This window comes from Jaculus jaculus, chromosome 8 (genome assembly GCF_020740685.1).
Source record: "Jaculus jaculus isolate mJacJac1 chromosome 8, mJacJac1.mat.Y.cur, whole genome shotgun sequence".
Lineage (NCBI taxonomy): Eukaryota > Metazoa > Chordata > Mammalia > Rodentia > Dipodidae > Jaculus > Jaculus jaculus.
In genome coordinates, this window is record NC_059109.1 from 89,421,405 (window position 1) to 89,439,830 (window position 18,426).

Genomic DNA, 18,426 nt, shown 5'->3' on the forward strand with positions numbered 1-18,426 from the left:
TGAAGTACAACCTCAGAGAGTGAGGCCAAAGAATCTTTGAGATCTTGTATCCCCTCATGTATGAGGTTAAGATCTCTGTCCACTAAGGCACTGAGTTGTGAAAAATGCTGTTGGGAGGTTACCAGCGAGGTAATACCTGTCCCGGCCCCTGCAGCACTGAGTCCCAGGAGCACAGTCAGGGTGAGGGCAGTTAAAGGCTCTCTTTTTGGTCTAATGGCAATGCCTTGATCTATAGTAGTTGTAAAACTTTCAGAATCATGAATGAAAAATCGTGGCAAAACTATAACTACAACACAATAGTCCTTAGTCGGTAAAAAGTCCTTGTTGACAATAAAGGGAGTCAGCCCCATGGAATAAGCAAGATAGGAGTTACTAGGGGCTTTAGTATATATAAAGGAGTCATTGATAATAGCAGTTTGGTTGCATACTGGTTCAAGAGTCAGAGGAGGGAGCATATCAGGGCCTAATAGACACAGTCCGAGGCCAGAAATGGATGCAAGAGTAATACCCCCCTCTGGGGCAGAGTGCCAGAATAATCCCTCTGCACTGTTAGTAGACACAGGAGATGTAAGGATGGCAATTCCCTCATAAAAGGGAGGTCCTAGAACTTTTAATCTGTATGGCATTTCAATCAAGCTCTATAATTTTATTTGAGGAACTTTAAATAAACTTATTGTAAGTAAACTTTTATCTATGACAACAGGAACGTATGGTATAGACAGTCTATTTCCCTTTTATTTCTCCCTCTCATGAGAAGACACTCTAACTGCTTTAGGGGGCTGGGTCGAAGACATCAGATCATTTACTACTTCCTGCTGAACGGGACACGAAGTGGAGACTTGTTGCAGTTAGAGAATCTCTCCTAGAGAGGGGAACTGTTTTAATGTACCCCAGAGTGTAGGAAGATAATCTTGAAAGATAACTTTGGAAAGAAAGAATAAAAGTAAGGAGTTACTGAGAAGTGAACACACAGCAAACTGGTCTTTTTGTAGGTCGAGGGAATCCAGGTAGACAGGCTTGGATCATCTCAGGACCATCTGAGGATGAGCTGGCTGAGATTTTCTTTCAGAACTGTTCATTAAATGGCACAGTAGTATTTAACATGGCTTGTAAAACAGATGAGATGCTAGCAGAGTTATCAGAAACATATACATAACATTTAATCTTAATAATAAAGAGCTATTTTTTATCTTTGGTTATACATTTTTCTCTGAGTGTTTAAGACCTTGCAGATAGCCAAAAGTTAATTAAGGATTAATTTTGGAGGTCATTAATGGCTCTCCAAAGAGACTTTAGGGACACAGGAGTAGCCCCATAGCTTACTGGTGTCTTTTGCCTGTTAGATGAGTCAGGGCCATGCTGGCCAAGTAGTTTTCCCTTCTTTGGGAAGTCAGGAGGACTGATTGCTTCTCAATTGTGACTCTCCTGTTTTACATTGTACACCACTTTTGTTTGGGTCTCCATATCCTCCCTGCTCAGGAAGACAGGTGACTTACCAGGGGGCCAGTGTAGAAGTGTCCCATCATCTCCAGTGGCCTCATGACATGGGAGCACAGGCCAAAATATTGACACTTTTTACTCCGATGATTCCAATTGGCTTTGGCTTCTACATAGGTGATTAACACACTTAAAAAGGAAGTTACATCAGCTTGGATGTACATACATATGGAGCACATTTAATTACTGAAATAGACTTAACTAAAGAATGGCACAGGGCTTCTAAAATCATTTTGTCCTATCTTTAAAATTTTTGTTGTACTGTGGTAGCATAAGCCATATATCTGAGGTATAGAAAGTAGGCACATCTCCCATTTTAAATATCCAACATTTATAAGTATAGGCAGAACCTGTTATCAGTCTTGAAAACAGTGCCAGTTGATTTACAAACTTAACTTATTTAACCTAGAAAACAAGTAAGACAGTATAAGGTCTTAGCACCTGTGTGAAAACATCTTTGATTAGTTCAGATACCTGTGTGGGTACAAATTACTCAGAGAACATTGGAAATAGAACCATGGAGCTTGATTTTTTTTTTTTTTTCTCAGAATGAGGACCATTATTTGAGCATGAGGCTGTGCCCTAAAGTAGGGAATATGTCTTAAGGGTTAATTTTGTTATAAGCACTGGACTTAAGATGCCAAAATTGAGACAGTTACTTTACATATAACAGAGTAGAATCTGGTCTTTTCTGAGCCCAAACAGCTAGCTAAATATTAATATAACCCTTGATAAATATTTTTGAAAGAAAAAACATTATTTGACAACCAATGATTTTGGCTTAAACTTGATAACTATTGATTTCATGCACCACAGAAATTTTTTATTAACATAAAACAATTTTATGTTTTACCCATGACTTAAATTTGATAAAGCTCAAGCAAACTATCCCAACATACTTAAGCCTGAAATTTTTTTTTTTAATCACTGCAGCCAATATCCTATTTAAGTTCCTTTCTTGTCTCCTTTTCCCGTTATTTTTTCTCTCTTCTGCTTCCTTTTATTTTTCTTTCTTTTCTTTTTCTCTCTCTCTTATGATAAACCTTTTCAGCTTCCTTAATTATGTCTGTCAAAGCTAGATCTTGTAAACCCTCCAGATGTTGTAATTTCTTTTTAATGTCTGGAGCAGACTGCCTTATCTATGTCATTGTTATCGCTGCCTGTTGACCCGGAGAAGTAGGGCCAAAAGGAGTATATCTCCGGGAAGCCTCCATCAAGCATTCTAAAAAAATAGAGGGAGGTTACCTTAGCCAGATTCGCGGGGCGACGAGCAGCCCCCCTGAGACCTGCCATCAGAGCCTGGCGGTAGACTGTCAGTTGCTCCCTACCTTCTGCTGAGTTGTAATTCCATTCAGGTCGGGTGAGAGGGAATCCCACATCAATCTCATTTGGGAGCTAGGTAGGCTACTCATTTGGGCCTGAGACATGCTAGGGTCAGGGGGAGGACCAAAGGCTTGTACGGTGGAATCAGGTCCTTCAGTTTCTAGTCCCTGTAGCGGGCCCATCTCCTCCTCCCTCAGGCAAAGCTGGAGCAGGAAGAGCAGGGGGCTAAGGTGGGGGAGATGGAATCAGGGCAGAGGGCCACTCGGGAGGGTCCTCTATTTCAGGATATATTTTGGGCTGAGCCGAGAGGTCTGGGGCCACTTGGCTTGGTTTTCTCGTGGCTTGTTGGGCCACTGCCAGGACTCAGGAGCCTGACCATGATGGGGGGTGGATCCAGGGCTTGACCCATGCCGGGGGATCCGTCACTAGGCTCTCCCAGACCAGGATGTATGGCTGTTGATCTGGGTGAGAATGGGTCCCTTCTGAAAAACAATATTCTTAACAGCAGAAATAATGGTTAGATCAAATGCTCCCTCTGGCAGCCACTCAAAGGAGCAGAAAGTCTGTTATTTACCTTTTTTAATTTTTACAGATAAGTCATGAGCCTTACTTCTAACTTCAGAGAAATGAGATACCGTCAGAGTCAGGGGGGTCATCACAGTCTGTACCATAATTAGAAACAAGAGTCCACAAACAAACACAAAATAGATACTGACAAAAAGAAACCAAAAACCGTGACACCTCCGATGCGTCCAGAACAGAAAACCAAATGCAGTTTCAGATGGAAGATGCCTCTGTGGTTTCTCCTGAAGGAGAAATACACAATCTTCCTTTACCAGATAGGAGACTGTCAGCCACCCTGACTCTCCTCAGATCCTGGGGCGTCCCCCAGGATTGCAGCCTGTGGTCCTGCCAACCACCGTTATCAGGTCCTCACGGTCCTGAACAACAGCTGCCCAAACCAAAATTAAAACAGATCAGAGCAACAGAAATCACTCAAACACTCAGACAAACACTCAGACAAGCAGTGCTGCAGACATTTACATTGTTTACCTCCAAGGGGGTCTCTGGAGTCCGGGGTAGACGTGCAAATCCCTGGACGAGTCCTCAATTGAAAGACCCCCAGAGGGAGACCTTCACTCAAGTCTCAAGATAGCATGCACCCAAAGACACACAGGAGACCCAACTTGCTGCAAAAGCATGAGGCTTTATTTAGGAAACCAGAGCTCTGGGGTCGACACATATCTCACGCAGGAGACAGAGGTGTCGACTCTTTGCCATTTCTTGGGATGACTGTTAGGTCCATCAATCATAAACCATGGACATGTCTTATCAACAAAAATAAAAAACTGTATAAGATACTTTTTCTTTACCCATATTCCTCGCTCTCTGAGAGAGGCTTTTAAATCCTTTATGAAAGAAGCCTCTTTAGACAATGAATGGCCCATCTTGATGGAACGGAATGAAGAGGGAAAACTTACCAGGTCTTGCCATCTTCTTGGGTGGAGAAGCAGTGACCACTTAACAAATCCTCCGGAGGTCGCTGAATTGGGGGTCTCCGTCCGGTAGGGGTCCGTGCCTCGAGCCACCACATTGGGCGCCACTTGTCCCGACCCGCGGTACCTCATTATTCGTGGGGGCGAGGGGGACCCTAACCTGAAATAAGATGGGCGAGAGAGAGGAAGAGACTCAAGCAAATGTACACTTGTCAAGAGTCCAATTTTATTGAGCCACAGTGGCCTTTTTAAGGGTTAGGGTTAGGGTCTTGGGTGAGGGTGGGGGGGGCTGGAGGAGGCAGGTGGTGGAAAGTTACAGAATCTTCTTGGCCTTTGGCCTAGGACAGTTTGCAGTTATTCCAAGAATTCACGGTATAGTTCTCACATCTCTGCAGTCGCCAGGCAGGATGTTAATTAGTTAGGTGTGGCGGGGTGATGGGATGGAATCAGTTAGGTATGGCAGGGTGGGGGGGATGAGGAAAGGTCGGAAGTTGCTCAGGGCAGAAGTTATCTCAGGGCAAAGATCTGTTCAGGGCTCATCTCCTTGTCTCCAACACTGATGGAATTTTAAGTTGTTTTCAGTGTCTTGCATTCTGGAAGTCACTGCAATAATGATGTGGAAAATGTTATGCCCAGTTCTCGGCACCCCCAGTGACCACCAAGGACAACCAAACACGTATGCAAGGGCAAGGAGCTTTAATTCGGGCTTAAGATCGGTCTCTTGACTTCACCAGTGCAGTGGATCCTTGCAAGAGCCCCGAGTAGTGGGAGGGTAGGGTTTTTATGGGGATTTGAACATAGAAGAAGGGGATGGGTACATGATTAGTTGATTTAAACAGTATACTCTTCTGGTTGGCTTAGGATTTTGGTGGGCAAAGTTGGTGGGCTGGGGCTAGGGGAATTGAGCTCATCCATGACTACGGGAATGTCTCATGACTTCAGGAATGTATGGCATAATGTATGGCATAATCGGTTTAATTGTTAAGCCTACCCTTATGGCAAAGTCGGCGGGCTGGAGCTAGGGGAATTGAATTTTATGACTTTAAGAATGTATGGCATAATCAGTTTCCAGTAACTGTTAAGCCCATTCTTACTGGAAAATAAAAACTTAGACCTTGCCGGGAAACAGAAACATAGGGCTACTGAGGACTCTGAAGCCTGTCATGGCATACATCTGGTTCCTGAGTCCTTCAGAGAACATTGTTCCTCAAATGGTGACAAGGAAAAGGATTCCAAAGAGGTTCTACCAATACGTACCATCCCATCCAGAGTCTGATATTCATACCTTCACCACTGTGATGGTTATCTTTTTCCCCCTGCCTGATTTATCTTTTGTTTGTTTGTTTCCCTGCAAATTATTGGAAGTGCTGTTTATCTTAAACTACATAGCTGTACTTAAAAGTATAGGTCGGTGTATTTTTAGATTTGTATTGACTATGTTCCTTTTTTTCTACAAACTATTGGTTGATCTCCATTTCCTACTTTTCTGTTAGGACAGATTTGATGTTGTATTCTTTCATTGTTTACTATCAGCAGATTAGGCAAGTCAGAGAGTGTTAAGTATGTGTATGCAACCATTCATTTACCAACAGTTTTTGAAGGCCTCCTGTGGCCCATATGATGGTGGAAAGATTCAGTGTGGGTCAGATTTCATTGAGGTTCCGCCCCTTGGGAGCTTGTTGTGGCCCAGGGCTCTGGCATGCTACTAACATGCCATCTTTATCTATTACCTTTTTGCATGACAACATTCCCTAAAATGTACTGGTTAAAAATAACCATTTATTTAGCTTGTGACTTCATGTGTTAGCAATTTGGGCTTTACATAATTTGGTTTGCCTTACGCATGTATCTTTGGCATAGCTGTCATTTCCTTAGACTCTGTTTCTGAAGGTTGGCTGACTGTCAGTGGAGTCAATGCAGGTGATCATATATCTAAGATCCAGCACACTGACTGCCAGGGCTTGCTCACACTGACATTGGAAAGGACTCCAACTGAGAGCAGAGGAGCATTGGCAAGGGCTCTCGAGAGGCCTTTGACTTCTTATCCTGTTGGCCAACTCAAATGATAAGACTCACCTGGAGTCAGGTGAGGGATGTGGACTCTAGCTCCTGTTTTGAGAAGCAAAGTTATGATGCAAAGTGTGAAGATGAGGAACAGCATAAAATTGGATTTAAATAATCTGTGCACAGCTCTCACAGTTTAGTTTTAAATTTCAATAAAATAGTTCATGGAAATTTAACAAGGTGCTGAGAATATAACCATTCCAAAGTCTTTCAAAAGGACAATTTGCATAGGATTTAGAGAGAGATCTGACTTCCATTTGCACATAGGTAATTTTAGATAAATTATTTCATCTCTTTGGGTGTTTGCATCACTAGTTCTAAAACAAAAAGTTCACACAAGGATGCTTATAAAGTCTTCATCTGACTATAATGCTACTTCCTCCTTGCAAAGGTCCAGCCTCAGTGGGTTGTAGAACTCGAAGGGAATGTGTTTAGTTGGCATTGTGAGGAAATGATATGGACCAGTGGTTTAGGTGAGGCACACTGAATGCAGAGCAAAAATCTGCTTCTTTATTTATGCATTATATTTTTTACAAGCAAGACATAGTAACTTATTCATGTGGCTTCTATTCTCTAAGAAATCTTGCACAATATTTTTTTTTTGGTTTTCCCTGCTTCTGCTTAACTCATAAGCCTTTTGCCCCATAGACATTCTGATAATATCTTAAACAAGAATGTCGAAGATTGCAAGCAGGTTAATATCTTACCCAGGCTCATGGAAACTAGCCGAGAGCCCTGGCAGGCAGCTCCTGCAGTTATAAGGTGACAGACGTTTTTGACCTCAGAAGGGCAGTTATTTTTACTTCTTCATTGCTGTGTTAGCCCCTCTCCACATAATATCATCCTGGGGCCTGAATAACAGTATGTTTCTCTATTTCTAATCCAGTACTGATTTAATTTTCTGTTTATGACTTTTTTTGTTGCTCCGTTTTACAGTTTGCTCTTGACCTTGCAAATCTCTCCATAAAAGGAAGATTTTTTTTTTTTTTTTTTTTTTTTTGAGGCAAAGATGGAAGCTTTTTTGTGGGGAGGGCTAGCTGCCAGGACTGCCTCTCAAAAGCTGAGCAGTCAACTTGAGATTCCATAGATAGTGTGCTTTATAGGGATCTTCAGTTGGGGGAAGATAAGGAAAGGAAGGAATTCCTTTGTTCTTTACATTAGCCATAGGGTGAGACCAGAAGTGACCAGGTGGAAGATAGGAGGCAGGAAAGCTAGACCTGGGGCTTTATTAGGCAACGAAGGGATAATGGCTGGATGGTTCCTTCAGGAATGTGGATGACCCACTTCCTTATGTCTCTGTAGCCCTCTTGCTAAAACTCCATTCTGTCCTGACCTAAAATTCTAGCCTTTTGTTAATGATAAGAGATGATGGTTAATTTTTCATGCTGACCTTAAGGGTGATGAGTTCTTATGGGAGAGGCTGGATAATGCAGTTGATGGGTCTCTCTTCAGGGCAGGTGATGAGGAGGCAGCTTCATGGTGGCTGGAGGTAGCAGAGTGGTGAGATCAATAGCACCAGTATAGCATGTTGTTACAACTTAGTCCCGAGTGAAGCAGAGTCTCATACCATCCCATATTGAGCTGGCTCAGGGCAGTCACTGGCAGACACCTGTTATAGAGAAGGTGAGGGAGATGGGCTCTGTGCACCCTGTGAGAAGACCTAAGGGAGAGTAAAGGAGCTTATTAATTCGATTCCCCTATTACTACTGAGAAGGGGAAAATGAAAGTAAAAATAAGCAGTAATAAACTTATAATAATTCCAAAAATTCTAAGGAAAGGATAGCAATAGTGCAAATTGTCAGCCAACAGGCACTCCGGGAGGTTGCTGAAAGATTTCTTGGGCCCTGCCAAAGAACATCTCAGATGCAGCAGCCCTGGGAATGGTGTCCCATCAGCATCACATTGTGGAGCTGACCATTGCTGCCATTTGGCCACTGCCACCTCTTCAATTACAGAATTCAAATGACTCAACTCCCAGGGATAGTAAAACAATAAAGAATAAAGGAAGTTAAAAGCAATAGATGGTTTCTGACTTTGGTTTTTCTTTATATTTTTATACAATATATTTTGTTTTAATGTATTTTTAATGCTGTTAATTATTGACTATTTAGGAAAGATTAAGAAAAACAGTCAGTACACAGAACCAAACCCAAGGCAAAGCAAAGAATAGCTTTGATTAGTGTCAATATAAAGTAGTTTAGGAACGGAAGACATTCTGATGTAAGGAAAGTTCTACAAATAGAATCCACACAGCTGGCCATTTATGGGACTTACTGCATGCATTTTATCTGGCAGGTGACAGAGGTGGAAATGATATATTTTGTATTAGGAAGTTACTGGCAGGATATTCATCTCCATTGGCACCTCTTCTGGGTGTACCTTCCAAATGGACTGTTGGAAGCCATGATGTACTCACAGTTTAGTTAAAAACATGGCAAATCTTTCCCCTTAATGAGATTCCCAATGATAATGTCTGAAAACCTCCATTTGAATATTAGAGTTACAGCTTTATATCAGGGTATAAACAACATTTTTAAATTTATTCTAAAATAAGTAGCCTTTGAACTTTCAGAATTATGAAGCCTTAGCCTAAAATTTTGGTGGGTTTGGTCTTATTTTTCTTCAACTGCTTTAATTGGCTATAATCTCATTTCATTTAATCAAACATTTTCTTTTTGACTTGTATTTTAATGAAGAAATCCATAATGTCATGTTTCAGTTCATCACAAAAATACAGAGACTACAGAAAATTCAAAACTAACTAATAGGCAAACATCTTTAATCCCAGCACTTGGGAGGCAGAGAGGCAGAGGTAGGAGGATCACCATGATTTCGAGGCCACCCTGAGACTACATAGTGAATTCCAGGTTAGCCTGGGCTAGAGTGAGACTCTACCTCAAAAAACAAACAAAAACAAACAACAACAACCAAAAAAAAAAAAAAAAAAAACTAACTACTAATTAATAACAAATAACATACCCACTAAGGCTCAGGATCTACTGGGAAGAGAAGGTGGATAGATTGTAAAAGCTCAAGGTAGATAGAAATATCATGAGACAGAGGCCCTAATTACCCCACAATGAACAACAGTAACCCTATTGGGGTGGACCCACTATAAAATGGGGACCAGGGGAGGGGACATTTTACAACTTATGTTAAAAAATTAATTAAGAGCCGGATGTGGTGACACACACCTTTAATCCCAGCACTTGGGAGGCAGAGGTAGGAGGATCACTGTGAGTTTGAGGCCACCCTAGACTACATAGTGAATTCCAGGTCAGCCTGGACTACAGTGAGACCTTACCTCAAAAAAACAAAAAACAAAAAAAAAAAAAAATTGGGCTGGAGATATGGCTTAGTGGTTAAGCCCTTACCTATGAAGCCTAAGGACCCCAGTTCAAGGCTTGATTCCCCAGGACCCACGTTAGCCAGATGCACAAGGGGGCACACGCATCTGGAGTTCATTTGCAGCGGCTGGAGGCCCTGGCACCCCCATTCTCTCCCTCCCTCTCTCTCTCTCTCTCTCTCTCTCTCTCTCTCTCTCTCTCTCTCTCTCTGCCTCTTAATCTCTCTGTCACTCTCAAATAAATAAAAACAAACAAAAAATATTTTTAAAAAATAAAAATAAATTAATTGAAGTCTGGAGAAAAGGCTCAGTGGTTAAAGTGCTTGTCGGCAAAGCCTAATAGCCTAGGTTTGATTCCCCAGTACCCACATAAAGCCAGAAGCACAAAGTGATACAAATATCTGGAGTACATTTGCAGTGGCTGGAAGTCATGGCACACCAATTCATTCTTTCTCTGAAAATAAATAAAAATATTTTTTAACTGAATTAACAAAAAGTTGTTTATTAAAAAGGAAATCTGTGCTCGCTTCGGCAGCACATATACTAAAATTGGAACGATACAGAGAAGATTAGCATGGCCCCTGCGCAAGGATGACACGCAAATTCGTGAAGCGTTCCATAGTTTCCTCAAATAAATAAATTTTAAAAAAAAAAAAAGGAAATTCATAATTATACTACTTGTGAATGTATGCCTATTTCTTTGTTTGCTTGTTTGTTTGTTTTAGAGACAGAAAGGAGTATGCCAGGGCTTCTTACTGCTACAAATGTATTCCAGATACATTACCCACTTTGTGCATCTACCTTTATATGTACTGGGGAACCAAACCCAAGCCATCAAGTTTTATAAACAAATATGTTTAAACACTGAGCAATCTCCCCACCCCTGCACCTGTTTTTTATAACTCATGAAAGTTCCCTGATTAGTACTTATATAAGGATGATCCTTTGAGCTATTATAAATTCTTTTTTTTTTTTACTGTGCCCAGTTCTTTAATAAGTCTTAACATACTCTATACTGCCTTTTACAATCTCACCATAGTAATCATTATACAAAATAAAAATAAAAATAAAAATAAAAATATGGAAAATTGACATGAATACAAAAATAACATCTTTCCTACCAGAGTTTAAGAGCTATAGAGGTCATTCCATTATACTTATTATCTCTATATCTCAATATTATCATAGGGTATCTATCATATAAATACATTTAATAAACAGATTGTTAATCTCAGTGAAGCCTATTATTATCATTATTATTTTTAGTTTTGTATTCAGCAAATAGAGGCAGTTTGGTAGCATTATTAGGCTCATCCATGGCCAACCCCCACCCCAGTGACCCCTCCTTGTTAAGGTATATAGGTTGTGCATTGTGGGGTTAGCCCACAGTTATTGTTACAAAAAATATCTCTGCATATCATGACCCAACATGTGGCTCTGACATTCTTTCCACTCCCTCTTCTGCAAAATTTCCCTGAGCCATGTTGGGTTCATTTTTGGTCTGCTTCAGTGATGAGGTGTGGGGGGCCTCTGAGGCTCTGGCTTTCTGAATTGGTAGGAATTGATTTTTCTTTGTGTTGGTCTCCTTCCTCCTTGTGCTGGTATCCAGTTCATGAGGAAAACAGCACCCTTGCTTGTTTTGCCAATTTTCCTTAGTTTCAGCCGGGGCCCTTTTGAGGTATGATGGGGTGGCTCTCTCCTTAGGATCTGCATCTATCTGAAAAAGAGAAGCAGATTCTCCAACGGAGAGTAAGTTAGCACTGGGACAAATGAGATAACCCTTACTTTTTTTATAGAGAGTTTAATAGGTGTAGGCCATCTTGTAGCCCATGATTGATGGTAGCTTGATATTGGAGAGTGGGCTTATGTTTCAATATGATTCAGACATGTTTCCCAGCTCCAGCTATGGGTCCCTTACCACTGAGGGGATCAGTTAGCCAAATCAAGAGCAGTTGGTTCCTCACCATGGCTGTGTACCACTATTGCACTTGTGTGGGCATCACATCAGGTTATTTGTTGCTAATTAGGTTAAACAATGAGTTGCTTGGACAGATATTGGTCATTTTCCCCAGTCGCCCATGGAGCACCTTCTGGCACTAGACACGCTGACTGTCAGGGGACTGACTCTCTCCTGGCTTCCAGCCATGTCATTCCATTTTACGTGTCAGCTGCATCTGGAGTCTTCAGCAATAGGGTCTTACCACTGGCCTTTGTTGGGTCATCAAGTACTCTGACAGAAGTCTGTCATTGTATTGGGAAACCTTGTAGGTTTTTCTGATCAAAAGCTCATTGTGGATGGTAGGCCCAAGCTGGAAGTGGGGGTTACAGGTCAGGGTCCACTAAGAAATTGAGGAAGAACATAACTAATATACAAGAGTTAGAGAGGAGAGAGATAGAGGGGAGAGGGGGAGAGGGAGGGAGGGAAGATGTAGAAGATTTAGGTTACTCTTGATCCTACCCGCTCCAGTGTCTTGTGGTTCAGGTGTTTCCTGTAAGGGTCTAGTGAAGGTTCAGCCATATGGTCTGTCTTTTAGGAAGTAGAATTTTATGGTACCATTGCCATTTGGGTCCAGATTACTGTTTTCCACCCTTCGATGCCCTCTCCTCCCTCCCATCCATCCTATTGTCTAGTCAATGAGGTGCTTGCTGGGTATGTAAGGTATCTTGGGTAGATTCAGGTTAGGTGTTGTAGATGAGTGAGACTATGTGTCGATTTTTTTTCTGTGATTGGGTAAGTTCACTGAGAATGATCTGTTCCAGGTTCAACCATTTTTCCTCAAATTTCTTTATGTCATTTTTTCTTACTGCTGTATAGAATTCATTGTGTAGATATACCACATCTTTGTTATCCATTCTTCTAATCATGGACATCTGGGTTGATTCCAGCTTTGAGCTATTACGAATTGAGCCACTCCAAACATGGTTGAGCAAATCTCTCTGGCCTTTGGTTTGAAGGTTTTAGGGTAGATGCCCAGTAAGGCTATAACTGGGTCTGTTGGTATTTCTATAGTCAGCTTTTTCAGGAGTCTCCATATTCCTTTCCAAAGTGGTTGTACCATCTTGCATTCCAATCAACAGTGAATGAGTGTCCCTGCTTCTCCACATCCTCGACACCATTTATTTTCATTTGACCTTTTGATGTTGGCTATCCTTATTGGGGTAAGGGGGAACATCATAGTTGTTTTAATTTGCATTTCTCTGATGATTAAGGATGATGAACATTTTCTTAAGTGTGTGTTTGCCATTTGTATATCTTCCTCTGTGAATTGCCAGTTCAACTCTGTGCCCCATTTTGTGAGTGGCATATTTGTCTTATTGTTTGGACTTTTGAGTTCTTTGTAAACTCTAGAGATAAGGCCTCTATCAGTTAGATAACCTGCAAATATTTTCTCCCATTCTGTTGGTATTCTATTGGCTTTGCTTATTATATGCTTGTCTGTAAAGAAACTCTTCAGCTTCATATGATCCCAATGGTTGAGTGACTGTTTAAGAACTTGAGCCACTGGGATTTTGTTCAGGAAGTCTTTTTCCATTCCTATATCATGGAAAGTACTTTCTAAATTTTCTTCCAGTAGTTTTTGAGTTTCTAGTCTTATGTTGAGGTCTTTGATCCATTTGGATTTGAGTGTAGTGCATGGTGAAATGTGTGGATCAAGTTTTAGTTTCCTGCATGTGGTTATCCAGTTTGTCCAGCACCATTTGTTGAAGGTGCTATCTTTTTTCCATTCTCTATTGCTTGGGCCTTTGTCAAATATCAAGTAGCTATAGTTGCTTGACCCAAAATCCGGGTCCTCAAGTCTATTCCATTGGTCTATACTCCTGTTTTTTTGCCAGTACCATGCTGTTTTTATTACTATGACTTTGTAATATAGCTTTAGATCAGGTATGGTGATGCCACCAGAGGTATTTCTTTTGCTGAGGATATGTTTGGATATGTGAGGCCTTCTGCCTTTCCATATGAAATTTGAGATCATTTTTTCTATCTCTGTGAAGGACACTGTAGGGATTTTAATTGGAATTGCGTTAAATCAATATATGGCCTTTGTTAGGGTTGTCATCTTCACAATGTTAATTCTGCCTATCTAGGAGCATGGGAGGTCTTTCCATCTTTTCAAGTCATCCTCAATTTCTTTTTTGAGAGTTTTTATATTTTCATTGTATAGATCTTTTACTTCCTTGGTTAACGTTATTCCAAGGTATTTTTTGTTGTTGTTGTTGCTATTGAAAATGGGACTATGTCCTTTATTTCTTTTTCTGTGTCTTTGTCATTTGCATACAGAAATGCTACTGATTTTTGTGCATTGATTTTGTATCCTGCTACTTTGCTATAGGAGTTAATCACCTTCAGGAGTTTTGGGATGGAGTCTCTCGGGTCTCTTACATATACAATCATGTCATCAGCGAATAGAGCTAACTTAATTTCTTCCCTTCCAAATTGTATCCCTTTTATTTCCTTCTCCTGCCTTATAGCTTGGGCTAGGACTTCCAGAACTATATTGAAAAGCAGAGGTGAGAGAGGACATCCCTGTCTTGTTCCTGATCTCAATGGGAATTCCTCCAGTCTCTGTCCATTAAGTATTATTTGGGCCTTTGGAACTTTGTATATTGCCTTTATTATGTTAAGATGTGAACCGGCCATGTTGATTCTCTCCAATGTTTTGATCAGGAAATGATGTTGTATCTTGTCAAAGGCCTTTTCTGCATCTATCTAAATAATCATTTGGTTTTTATGTTTAAGCTTGTTTATGTGGTGTATTACATTGACAGATTTTCATATGTTGATCCACCCTTATGTTCCTGGGATAAATCCCACTTGGTCAAGGTGGATAATGCTTTTGATGTGTTGTTGGATTCGGTTTGCGAGTATTTTGTTCAGGATCTTTGCATCTATATTCATTAGGGAAATAGGCTGGTAGTTTTCTTTTCTTGTGGCATCTCTGCCTGGTTTTGGGATTAGGGTGATACTAGCTTCATAGAAGGAGTTGGGTAACTTTCCCTGTTCTTCAATTGTGTGGCAAAGTTTTAGAAAGATTGGTTTGAGTTCGTCCATGAAGGCTTGATAACATTCAGCTGGGAATCCATCTGGTCCTGGACTCTTCTTTTTTGGGAGGTTTTTTTTATTAGTTTTTCAATCTCCGTGAGTGTGAAGGGTTCATTGAGGTGATTAATCTGCTCTGAGTTTAGCTTTGGTAGATGATATGCATCCAGGAATTTATCCATCTCCTCCACATTTTCCAGTTTTGTGGAATAGAGGTTTTTGAAATAAGTCCTGATGATTCTGCCGATTTCACTTATGTCTGTTGTGATCTCCCCTTTTTCATTTTGAATTTTGTTAATTTGGAGTCTCTCCTTTTTTTGCTTGATGAAATTGGCCAAAGGTTTGTCAATCTTGTTCATTTTTTCAAAGAACCAGCTCTTTGTTTTGTCAATTTCCTTAATTGTTTCCTTGGTTTCCAATTCATTAATTTCTTCTCTGATTTTAATTATTTCTTTCCTTCTGGAGCTCTTTGGGTTGTATTTTTCTTGTTTTTCCAATATCTTTATGTGGATGGTTAGGCTACTGATTTGGGATCTTTCTGTCTTTTTTATGAAGCCATTGAGTGCTATGAATTTTCCCCTGAGGACTGCCTTCATTGTGTCCCATAAGTTTTGGTATGATGTGTTCTCATTTTCATTCAATTCCAGGAATTTTTCAATTTCATTTTTTTATTTCATCCACTATCCATTTATTGTTTAAGAGTGTGCTATTCAGTTTCCAGTTGCCGTAGGAATTCTTGTTGGTTTTTTTGTTGTTGATTTCTAGGAATATAGCATTGATCTGATATTATGCATGGAATTATGTTGATTTTCCTAAATATGTGGAGGCCTTCTTTGTTACCCAGTATATGGTCTATTTTAGAGAATGTTCCATGGGCTGCTGAAAAGAATGTGTAGTCTGTGGATATGGGATGGAAAGTTCTGTAGATGTCTGTTAGGTCGAAGTGCTCTATGGTTTTGTTGAGCTCTCTTACTTCCCTGTTGAGCTTCTGTTTGGATGTTCTGTCTATTACTGATAATGGTGAGTTAAAGTCCCCATATATGATGGTGTTGGTGGTTATTTCTGTTTTATTGTCAAGTAGGTTTTGTTTTATGAACTGTGGTGCCCCTGTGTTTGGTGCATACAGATTTATGATTGTAATATCCTCTTGATGGATTGTTCCCTTTATAAGTAGGAAGTAGCCTTCTTTGTCTTTTTTGATTGTTTTTGGTTTGAAGTCAACTTTATCTGATATTAATATAGCTACACCTGCTTGTTTCTTATTCCCATTTGCTTGGAATGTTGTTTTCCACCCTTTCACCCTGAGGAGGTTTCTGTCTTTAGTGGTAAGGTGGGTTTCTTGAAGGCAGCAGATTGAGGGGTCTAATTTTTTGATCCACCCTGTTAGCTTCTGTCACTTGATGGGTGAATTAAGGCCATTAATATTTAGGGTGATGACTGTGAGATTTGATTTGATCCATGTCATGTTGTGGTGGTAGAGATGTGTTGGCATTTCCATGGAATTTAAAGTTTTTTCTGTCTACTCTGGGTTTGGTTGCTGTGATCTGCTTCTTGTAGGCATTTGTGTTTGGTTATTTGTTTCTTCTCTGTGGAGAATTTCCTGGAGTACTTTCTGTAGGTTTGGTTTTGTGTTCATATAATTGTAAAGCTGAGTTTTGTCATGGAAAGTTTTCCTTTCACCAGCTATTATAAGGGAGACTTTTGCCGGGTAGAGTAGTTTGGGCTGGAAGCCATAGTTTCTTAGAGTTTAGAGAGTTTCATTCCAGGCCCTTCTAGTTTTCAGGGTTTCCACTGAGAAGTCTGAAGTAATTCTGATGGGGTTTCCTTTGAAAGTGGTGTGCTGTTTTTCCCTAGCTGCTTTTAGGATTTTTTCTTTGGTGTCAATGTTTAGAGTCTTAATGATAATATGTCTTGGGGAGTTTCTCCTTTGGTCCAGTCTGTTTGGAGTTCTGTTTGATTTTTGTATCTTGATGGGCCTTTCTTTTAAGAGATGGGGGAAGTTTTCTTCAATTATTGTGTTAAATAAGTTCTCCATCCCTTTAGACTGAAATTCTTCTCCTTCTGGTATTCCAATGATTCTGATATTAGGACGTTTAAGTGTATCCAACAATTCTCTCATGTTCTGTTCACAGGAACTTTTGAACTTACTGAAATTTTTGGACTCTCGAACTGTTTCTTCCATCCTGTCTTCCAGATCAGAATTTCTATCTTCCACCTCACTGACTCTATTCTTGAGAGCCTCTAGCGAGTTTTGGGCTTGTTCAATTAAGTTTGCATTTTCTACTACTTTCCTATGTATCACTTCCATCACTTTGTCCAGCTCCCTTTTCATCTCATTTTCTGATTTTCTTGATGATTCTTGGAAATCATCCTTGCATTTCTTTATGTTTTCATTTAGTGTGGCCAGCTGATTTTTAAGGTCCTCTTTTTTTTCACTCTCCCTCAACTCTCTTAGCTCTCTTTGAATTCCTTCCAGTGTCTTATCATATTGCTCTAGCTTAGTGATGGTAGCATCCACACGATTATCTGTCCTTTGTAGCTTTCCTGCCAGTTCTAGCAGTAGGTTGGTCAGGGTTGCATTGTTCATTGCTTCCACTTGATGTTCTGATCCTAAGCACTCTTCTATGTTTTGGTCAGATGTAATCCTTGTTGGACTAGGTGATCTGTCTGGATTTTCTTGCATTTTATTTTTCACGTTATTTCTTTTGTGCTGTGGTCTACCCATGTCAGTGTATGGGCAGGTAGGTGGGTGGAGCAGCCTGGGATCTAGCTTAATGAGAATCCAAGGCAGCCTGGGGCAGTCATAAGCAGCCTGGGTTTTTGCTCTCTCTTGCCAAAGCCGCGTATCTATAGCCTGACAGGGGCGCCAAAGTTGCCTGAATTCTCACCCAGTAATGCACCTAAGCTGCCTGCCTTTGAGCTTGAAAGGGGACTGAGGTAGCAAGCCCTGAAACTGCCCAAACTCTGGGTGGGAACACTGGGACCTGCGAACATCCTGCACTCTCCCACCTCAGGGGAATAGGAGATGGGTGGCAATGTACAGGTAGGGGATGGCACCTGCGCTGGCGCTAGTGCCTCAGTGTGGACTTGTGTGGCCCTTGCTGTGGGACTGGGCCCACTGCACATGCAATTGTAGTGCAGAGGCAGATGATGTGGGTACGGGATCAGGACACAGCCGAGACTGGCTGGCCGGCAAGTGATGGGAGTACAGCAGCAGGGGATATGGCAGCCACCTAATCATGGCAGAGGTGGCCCCCGTGGGCCTGCGAACCGAGCACCACGTGGCTGGCCAACTCGCAGGATCAGAGAACAAGGGTGGAGGTTGCAGCTTCAGTGCAGCAGGCTGGCGGGTGTGGCTGGTGGGTGCCCGAACAGAGCACAGCCATGCAGGGATGTGTGGCGTGCGGTTGGCGCACGCGGGGCGCGCAGGGGGTGTGCAGGGAGCAGGGGCGCGCAGTGGGCGCGAGGGCACACGGGGGGCACAGTGGGCGCGGGGGGCGTGGGGCACGCGAAGCATGCAGGTTGTGCTGGGGAGCGGGGCAGGCTGTGGCGCAGGGCACCCCAGGGCGCAGGGCACACAGGGCGCTCCGGGTCGCAGGGTGCGCAGGCACACCGGGACGCTGGGCAAGCCGGGGTGCAGGGCATGCCGGGGCGCGGGGCAT

At 41.6% G+C, this 18,426-nt stretch overlaps 1 protein-coding gene and 1 non-coding gene across 3 annotated transcripts in view; both read left to right on the top strand.

The window, feature by feature from the left end:
* The window catches only part of Plcb1 (phospholipase C beta 1), an 855,615-nt gene that overhangs the window by 710,657 nt on the left and 126,532 nt on the right, over positions 1–18,426 (top strand). The window lies entirely within an intron of this gene.
* Positions 10,246–10,352, top strand: LOC123463045. Its single transcript, XR_006638657.1, has one exon. It is a non-coding gene; the product is annotated as a U6 spliceosomal RNA (small nuclear RNA).